Source organism: Nicotiana tabacum, chromosome 15 (assembly GCF_000715075.1).
Source record: "Nicotiana tabacum cultivar K326 chromosome 15, ASM71507v2, whole genome shotgun sequence".
NCBI lineage: Eukaryota > Viridiplantae > Streptophyta > Magnoliopsida > Solanales > Solanaceae > Nicotiana > Nicotiana tabacum.
In genome coordinates this window covers 132,794,898-132,804,948 of record NC_134094.1, presented here as the reverse complement: position 1 = coordinate 132,804,948, position 10,051 = coordinate 132,794,898, and the positions used below count along the sequence as shown (strand labels likewise).

Sequence of the window (10,051 nt, the reverse complement as noted above, 5' to 3'; positions counted from 1 at the left end):
ATCGACCACATAAGACGTAATTCGGGGTTTCATACCCTCAGCACTAAGTTTAGAAGTGTTACCTCGAACAAGCCAATTCCAATACCGAGTAAGCCAAGCGATGCTCCAAAATGTCATCTCATGCGTACCAACCTCCGAAAGGCTTAAAGCTAGCCAAAGCAACTCAAATACATCAAATAAAGCCCAAGAAAATAATTCCAAATGATAAAGATCTAATCCTTAATCAAAATCCAAATCCGGCAAAAAGTTACCCGGGCCTGAGCCTTGGAACCCGACAAAACTCACAAAATCCGACAACCCACTCAATTACGAGTCCAACCATACTAGTTTCATTCAAATCCGACTCCGAATCGGTATTTAAAACTCAAAAATTCGTTTTATGAAACTTTAGGCTAAAACCCTCAATTCCTCTTTAAAATTCATCAACCAATTGCCAAAAATGAAGATAGATTTGTAGAATAAGATCAAAACTAAGTGTAGAATACTTACCCCAATCCTTGTGATGAAATTTGCTCAAAATATCGCCTCAATCCGAGTCCCATATCTCAAAATATGAAGAAAAAACCAAAACCCTCGATTTATAGTCTCTGCCAGCATTTTCGCACATGCGGTACATTAGCCGCTTCTGCGGATTCGCTTCTGCGACATAACCTCCTCTTCTGCGGAATCAGCTGACAACTCGACCCTTGCACCTTTGGACAAAATATCCACATCTGCGACATCGCAGGTGCGATCCACCATCCGCACATGCAAAATACCTCGCTCCTGTGCTCCATCACTTCGCACCTACGCATCCGCATATGCGCCCAAATCTCTGCTTCTGTGATCTTCCTCACCCAGAGCTCACCTCGCCTCTGCGACGCCTTTGTCGATTCTGCAGCCATCGCACCTGTGCAAAATCACCCGTAGGTGCGATCACACCAGAACCAACAGCCTTCAGCAATGCACTATGCAACGAAATGATCTGAACCTCGTCTGAAACTCATCCGAGCCACTCGGGACCCCGTCCGAATATACCAACAAGTCCAATAAATTAAAACGGACCTACTCGAGGCCTCAAATCACGCATAACAATATCGAATCGACGAATCGCAACTCAAATCGAGCTTAATGAACTTTAAACTTTTCAACTTCCAAAACTCGTGCCGAAACATAGCAAATCAATCCGGAATGAACCCAAATTTTGCACACAAGCCCCAAATGACATAATGAATCTATTCCTACTCCCGAAACCACAATACGAACATGATATCTGCAAGTCAACTCTCGGTCAAACTTTTGAACTTTCCAAACCTTTAAATTTTCAATTTTCGCCAATTTGTGCCGAAATCTTCTAAAAACATCCAAATGCGAATCCGGGCATATGTCCGAGTACAAAATCACCATCTGAACCTAACAGAACCATCAAAACTCCGTTCCTGGGTCAAATTCACAAAAAGTCAAACTTGGTCAACTCTTTCAACTTAAAGCTTCAACAATGAAATTCATTCTTCCAAATCGATCCCGAATAACCTGAAAACCAAAATCGATGATTCACATAAGTCATAATACATCATATAGAGCTACTCATGCCCGTAAACTACCGAGCGAAGTGCAAATGCTCAAAATGACCGGTCGGGTCGTTACATCGAGTTAGTGAGGATTTTAAGGCGTGGGATCGTGTGTGTGTGTGTGTGTGTGTGTGTACGTGAAGAAATTAGGGACATGGGGGTTGGTCAGTAAGGAGAACATGAGGGAGAAAGGAAGTGAGGGAGAAAGGAAGTGAGGGAGATAGGGAAATGAGGGATTGGGATGAGTATATCATGGATGATTAGTTAGGATAATATTTTTTTTATATCTTTCAAGATTTACTTATTATTTTTTTTGAAATGAAGAAAAGCAAAAGTAAAATGCATAGCTAAAAATATTTGTCAACTACTTTATACTTAAATATTATATACATAAGAAAACTAAATATTTACATTGTAGTTTAAATTATACTAAGAAAAATACTATATTACTTATTAAATATTAAATATTTACAACCCGACACATAGAATATAGGGGAGCACCATACATCGCTATGAATCAACTCAAAAGGAGAATGAGATAAGGATTGCAATAATTGAAATGGTAACTTATGATGGTTGCCCAAGGCACAAGCATTACATGGCGCAAAGTCAAATTTCTGTTGAGAACATGAAAGAAACTTATTACGAAGCAAAAATGATAAAACTGAAGGACCCACATGAGCAAGACGCTTGTGCCAATATTCTGGACTAACTCGACTTGTAACATATGCATGAATGTTGTAGAAGAAGAAAGCCTTTGTTGAGTAGATAAAACACGAGCAGAAGACTGTTGTTGTGGCTGAAAAGAGGAAGAACCATGGGGCCGAGTAAACTATTGCGGTGAGTATACCTGTTTACCGGACGGGCTGGTCCGAGCTGAACACAAAAAAAATAATCCGTCCAGTTAGTAGTTCGGGCTGGATAGTGGGCTAGCTAACCGGGCTGCTAGTGGGTTGGGAATTTTCGGGTTAATTTGGGTCAGTCCGGATTCGGGCTTAGCGGGTTCAGACCAGGTCGAGTTATTTTTGTAGTGTATTATATTTTTCTTATTCAATGTAATTGATATTTAAATATTTACAAACTTTTAATTAAGGAAATAAGTATTTTAAAGCATAAAATTAAACTTTTAAACTTTAAAGTTTTAAATTTGAAATTTGAATTTTAAAACTGAAATTTGAACGTAAGTGGCTACAAAATATTATTTAATAAGACCAAAATGTAAGGATCAAACTCCGAAGGCTTTCATTTTATATTTTTATTGAATAATAAATAATACTTCAAATTAGTTTGCAAGTTTTTATTTTATTTTTTTTATTTTTGAACTTACAAATTAAAAGTTTACAACAATTATAAATAATAAGAAAGAGTACATCACATGCCTTGCATCACTTTTGTAAGTTCACCCATGTCAACATGAGGTTTTTGATTTCCGGCATGGCTTGAATCGGAACCACAAACTATTATATTTTTAATTTCTTGATCCTCCGTTTCATCTACCTCTTCACGTCATTGATTTCGTCGTTCTGATCTTATCCAATCTCCGAAGCACAGTAGAACTTCCAAAGCGTTGCTACCCCATGAATAACAAGTATCTCTTAGCTGCTGCCTTACTTGGCTAAGTACGCTATGTGATACGACTGTAGAAATCGGCACATTTAGCACGTCTCGAGCCATGGCCAAAAGAACAGAAAATTAATTTGAGTTGCTCCTCCACCAACCATGCGGTATAAATTCCTTTGAGCGGTGGCTCCGGTAATTTTTTTCAAGTAGAGTTGGAGTAATATTCCTGCTACTAGTTTGCTGATATTCTCCTAGTGTAGACCAAAACAAATAATCATCATTATCCTCCAAAGCACTAGATGCAGATGTAGAAACTGAACTTAAAGGAATATTTGCATCTACAGCAGCAGAAACATCAACAATGTTAGCATAATAATTATATAAAGTTTGTAAATATTTGTGTAGATCAGAAATAAAAATTTCAACATCAGGGGTTTCAGCTGGTCCAATATCCATAAAGAAGTGATTAATTAGCGACAAATGGCCATTTTGATAGAATGAATTAAAATAGCACCAATTAGGTAAATAGCGGGAATATGATAGAAATAGTTCTTAAATTTATCTAGTATAGATTCAACGACAGAACTATATCTTTATTTCTTTTTGAAATTATGGAGTAAAAGAGAAATTTTAGCAATATGTACTAAACCATTTACAATAGTGGGATAATAAGCTCAACCCCTAGTATTTTGACTAGCAGTACGACGTATAAGTGGTGATGTTTCAAGATTATCAGGTGATTGAATATCATCTAAATTATCATCTGTACCATAATTTTCTTGAAGTTGCTCATAATCTACATTTAAATTTTCATGTGAACTTTCCGAAATATGTGTAAAGCTACTAGAAGAACCAGAACCACCTCTTGATCTTTTAGAATTTTTACTCGTGTGAGCATGCAATTTTTTCCCTAATGCAAATTGCTCCTAAAATAATCCAAAATAGCTTTTATTATTTTTATAGAAATTTAGGAATTTTTCTTTATTAGAAAATGCTTTAAATCATAAAAATCACCAAAAAATATTTTTTATATTTCATTTAGTGTAGTTTATGATTTTAATTACATGTTAGGATTTAATCATATGTTAAAAAGTATTGTTAAAATATAAAGATCACAAAAAATACATATAATATTTCTTTTCTTCTTAGGTTCAACTAATTAGTTAAATTGGGAATCAACAAATTAATTAGTTTAAGTAGATAATTCAGGTAAAGGGTTAATTTTGTAATTTAAGTTCTAAGTGTTATGTTAGTTAGAGTGGCTAACATTGCAAAAATATAAAGAAGGAAAAGAAAGACAAGGGCAGGCTAAAAATCTGACTGGGCCATTTGTTTCAAGCCCAATGTTTGCCACATTCTGCCCCAGCCCAATGCCAACACCCGGTCCAAATCATAGAAAAGAAGAAGAAGAACAGAGAAAAAACAAAAAACTTTAAAAAAACGAAGGGAAAATCATAGAAAAGAAGGTCACAAGAGCTGTTTTTATTTCTGCTGCAATACCTCGCAATTTCTGGGGTTTCGAGCTGTTTTTTTGGCTGGGAATTGAAGCCGCTCTTTGCTAAGCTTGTTTTGCTGAGACCTTGTTTGGTTTTTGATTTCCTGTTTACCTGCTGTTAAGGTACTAATTCTGGTTTCAAATAGTATGGCTGCTATTTTGCTATAATATTGTTAGGTTTGCTGTAATCAGTCATCTCTATGTGTAAAATGCTTCAACGTTAAATGCAAGCTTGATTTGGTCTCAATTACCTCTATATGTGAAGTACAATATAGAACTATGTATAAATATTATTCTGAAAAAATCATTGCTGAAACTTCTGTGTTTCTCCATAAATGACAATTCGTTTGAATTCAGGGCCCGTAATAATTGTTTGATTGGATTTGCAAAGTCGTCTTCAATGGATTTGTAGTTAAATAGGAAGTGAAATTTTAACGGGCCCGTCAGCCTTTGACCCAGTTTCTTATCCATGATTGTCGGGTTAGTCAAGGCTAGCCTTTGAGTGGTTTTGGGGCCTGGCAGGGGTGACTACCACAGGCTCACATTGGCCCGTCCAAATCCTCCATTGTCACGTTTGGCTGATGGTTGGAGCCCAGACCTTCTTCTATTATTGAAGGCTCCACTTAATTATTTGTCAAAGCTTCATCTACTTTTTCCCATGTGTTCGTTTAGCCCCCATTAATTAGTTGTGATATTCTTGAAAACGTGAATTCGTATAATCTCCCGCATGAGTTACTTAGGACTGAAAGGCAGATTGACCCAAACCAGAACCCATTAATTTTATTGTTAAACAACCAAGCTAAGTAAATCTTTCTGCTTTTAAAAATGAACGATGCCCTTTTCTAGTGAACAACCCTGCATTATTCCCAAAGACAAGTTGATTGAGGAAGGCCAAAATGATACGTTTATCATACACGGTTTCCATAACTTCGGGCTTGTCACAATAATCCCAAAGCTTAGGAAAATTGATTAACGTATAAACATCATAGCTTGCTTTAGGCGCGATTAATAAATCATCATGGCCATGGGTACGGTTTCCGTGGCATGGTCACGATACAACTCAAGTGCGTATTTCACGCGACTTGACCACAACTTCAAATAAATTAATAATAAACATGTTGTAAATCGTGGGTGCGTTTCACGTGGCGTGATTTGCAATATGTACTAAACAACAAGTGCACGACATCGTGACTTGCTTCAAATAAACTCCATAATTATTTAAAATTAACCGGTTAGAAGGTAAAAAAAAATGCACATAAGTCTTAAAATATGTAATAAATCAGATAATTAGGACAAGTATTAATTGTTAAGCGACCGTGCTAAAACCACGAAACTCGGGAGTGCTTCACACCTTCTCCCGGGTTAACAAAATTCCTTACCCGGTCTTCTATGTTCGCAGACCATAAATAGAGTCAATTTCATTTGGGATTAAAATGAACCGGTGACTTGGGACACCATAAATAGTCAGAGATGTGACACTTGTATTTGCTCGATCTTTTCATTTTATATGATGGTTTTTTGATTGGAGGCAAAGTTTGGGATGTTAAGTTGACTTTTATATTATGTTAGTGATAGTAAAACTAACTAGTAATGGTTGAAAAGTTATTTGACAAAGAGAACATCACATCAAAGTTTAAAATGTTCAAAACACTGACTTCTTGAAAGTTGTGAAAGTTATAAATAAAAAGATTGGTTCAAATATTGTGGAACATCTCAAATTATTTTAGGCGATCTTTGAACCTCTGCCTACTTTGATACCATGTTGAACTTATTATACCGTAATCTAAAAGGCAAGACACCTTTTGTTTATTTAATTTAGGTCTTTGCAACAAAAGAAAGCTAGCTGCAAATGGAATTTTGCCCAGACTGTTCAATGTTACTGCAATATGAGTTGCCTCATATGGAACGTCCAGCCAGATTCTTTTGCCCTTCGTGCCCTTTTGTATGTACATAGAGAGCCGGGTAAGATAACCAGACAAATTTGTCATAATTGATAATGCTTGATAGCTTTTAGTTCCTTTGATTATCCGTTCAGTCAGTTTACTTTTTTTAATTACCCTTTTTTGATAGCTTAAGCTGAAGAAAAAGCAAGCTTTAGTAAAGAAACAAATGGATCCAGTGATTTCGACAGATGACATGGAGAATGCTTCAACAGCTGAAGGTCTTAGCACTTTCTGTTCCTATAGCCTCTTGGTATTTTCATGATTTGCTGCCACTGCTTTCACTTTTTGTTCTAAGAATTAGTTGTTCGATGACTTAGTATTGTCCTCTGACTAATAGAATATGCCTTGACCAGCTTTTCCTCATCTAAAATTAATAGTAATAACCAAATTATTGCTTATTATTTCGAAAAACCTCTGGAGTACTTATAGTTAGAGAAGAAAGATGTGCATATATAATATTTGAATGCTTTGTGTTCTTATAATTGGTTGTCCATTGAGTTTAATGGGCTTTAGAACATAGGGTATAACTGGCTCTTGACTGCTTGTTTTATAAGGATAAAGCAAATCTTAGAGGGTGTTTGGATTGGCTTTTAAGCTGGTCAAATCAGCTTTTAAGCTCTTTTTAGCTTTTTTCAGTGTTTGGCAAAGTTTAAAAGTCCTGAAAATAAGTTAAAAACTGCTTAAAACAAGCCAAAAGCAATAAGCTGGGCAGCCCCAACTTATTGCTTTTTGTCTTAAAAGCTATTTCTGCTGAAAAGCCAATTTTTTAAGCCAATCCAAACGGGCTCTTAAAGTATCAGTAAATATAGGCCCCTCTTCTAAGTAACTCGTAATGGCTTGATTTCGCTGATAAGATTATATATTACTGGAGTAATAACTAATAAAAAAAAGAAACTAATAACTTTATATATTTGACAGCTTATATTTGTTGGTTGTGTGGTTGAATGTCTGTGAAGCGCACTTTTGATTCTTGCAATCACATTCTTTTTGTATCAATTTGTGGTTTTATTGATTGGTCACAAAAAAAAATTCTTCTTCTTCTTCTTCTATTAATTCTATCATGTCGCTTGTTTTGGTGTCCATAATTCTAGAAGACTTGAGTATAAATTATGCTGGCTTGTTTTTGGTGTCCATATTGCTCGCTGGGGATATAAACCTAACTCACCTTAGGTATATTAATGATGACTTGAACTCGCATTATCGGAGAGCAATATGTGTTAAGAGATTAATATTGTGTTTGAATTAACATTCCTTTTTCAGTTGTTAATTTTGTTTGTCTCATTATCTTTTGAAGGTAGCAATCATGGTTGAACGGCGGGGACATTGACAATCAACAAGCCAGTCAATGGAGGCAGCCACCTATTGATGTTTATGTGAAAATGCTGTTATACCACCTATGTCACGACCCAAAGCTAGAGGATTATGATCAGCAACCAACGCTATCATCATAGCGGAACGAATCCGGATCCGAATCCAAGTCTACATACCATATAAGAGACCAATATCTCAATACGCATTACATTTATATGATCATAATGCAAGGAGATCCAAATTCAAAGAACTTATGTGAAATTCTAATTATTAATTAAGTCTTCCATTATTAAGACTAAAGTGAACATTATCAAAAAAATAGTTTTATAGAAAACTCAATATCATATTTAATGGAAATACTAGTGACAACCATACATGGACAATGGAACAACTAAAAAAACTTTTAATAAAGATCGTGAACTCTCATTTCAACTAATTAGGCACTCTTGCTTCTTTCTTTAAATTAATCCATCTTAGAAACAAAAGCACGATTAATTATTTGACTTTCCATTTAACCTCTTGGTAGTGAGACAACAAAAACGGAGAGGTAAAAAATAATCATCATCCTTATCCTAAAGTTTGGCCATAACAATTATACGATTTTACCCTTAGATGCTTGAAAAAAAAATTAGTACTCTTTTTTTTTCATGACCTTAACGACATCGAAACCCATGAAAAGATTCCTTTATTTTCTTTTTCAATTTTAAACATATTCTTACCAAGATTTGTGTTGATGTTCTTAACCTACTCGTTTGTATCTTTTGTTTATTAGCATATAGGTTGAGTTCTATGTCAAAACTTTCACCACTATGTTGACATTAATTTATTGCATCTTCACTAAGTTAGTGATACTTTCTATTTGTTCTGCACGACATGAAGTATTTTGTTGAAACATATAGCATTGCTTAAGGAATATGAAATAATAAGTCATTGACTTTCTTTGCCAGTTCCTAAATAATTGTCAAGAGTAAACTCTTATATTTTATAGGAAAAAATTACTAGAAATCTTAAGATCATTAGTCATGAGTGCAGTTATTCATATTCCTATTAATAAAACGCATCATCGTTCATCAACCTTGAAAAGAAATTAAGCCAGAATAATCTGAATTAATTAGGCCAGACAGTTAAATTGCCTAGGAAAGAGATGAAAAAGAGGATGGGATTAACATAAAGTTTCTTCAAAATTGGAGATAGAATACGAAAACCAATAAGGATTGAGACAGAGGACTAAATACTTTTTTATTCTTAACCAGAAGAATCGTGTTCGAACTTTATATATAAAGTCATTGTTATTTTGTTTAGAGTATTTTTGGTGAAACTTTGGACGGAAACCCAAAAAAATAAATAGAACACGAAACTTATTTTTTGTCAAGGAGAACACATTGTTCAATTTGTAAATTTTTGAACAGCTCTGCGAGTTTTACAAGGTTTCTCTATCACTTATCTTAATCTCTGGATTCTATTTCCTTTGTCTTGCTTTTCTTTTTCCTCGAAAATCAAAACAAAGCTTAGAAAATGAAAAAGAAGAAGAAGAAGAAGTAACTCAAACGAAGTTTTGAATATAAAAAATGAAGCCAAGCATCAGACTTGCCTAAGATTTGCATTTGTTCAATTCATCCTCTTTCTCTTGCTCTTGTTCTTGCTTCTTTCATTTCCACTCCTATTAAAACAAGTTTAATTATCACCTCTTAACATTGCCTTATTTCTTGAAATCTCCAAAATACAGAAGGGAGGAAAACGAAAAAATATAAAAATGAAGAAGAATAAAAGGAAGATAAAGAAGAAGAAGAAGAGGAGGAGGAGGTAAGAGTTAGGAAGAAAAATGGTGGAATATTTATAAGGGAAATGGATAAAAACTTAGTTCAAAGGTGAGAAAGTTCGAAGTAACAAGGTGTTTTCTTTTGCTTTATTTAACCTTTTTAAAAAAAACAAAAATTTGGGATAAATGAAAGTGCATCAATCAGTACATGTTAACCAACTGGATACCTAACAAATTAAGTTATAGGATTAAATATCTAATTTATAAGGGCATATGTCACATGTTTGTATTATTGTTTTCCTATGTCATGGAATATTTTATTATAATAATTGCTACTAAAGAACATACTTAAGATAAAGTGGGATCCAAGGGAAGCTAATGTAAAAGAAAAGATAAAGAAAAAAAGATAAGGGTCCCAAATGAGGAAGAGGAA

General features: G+C 34.6%; 1 long non-coding RNA gene across 1 annotated transcript; it reads left to right on the top strand.

Annotated features, from left to right (window-relative positions):
- The first annotated feature begins 4,550 nt into the window (after positions 1-4,550).
- LOC107832713 (uncharacterized) lies at positions 4,551-8,216 on the top strand. The gene is made up of 4 exons (XR_001658625.2): positions 4,551-4,728; positions 6,425-6,567; positions 6,676-6,766; positions 7,843-8,216. It is a non-coding gene; the product is annotated as an uncharacterized LOC107832713 (long non-coding RNA).
- Positions 8,217-10,051: the final 1,835 nt, after the last annotated feature.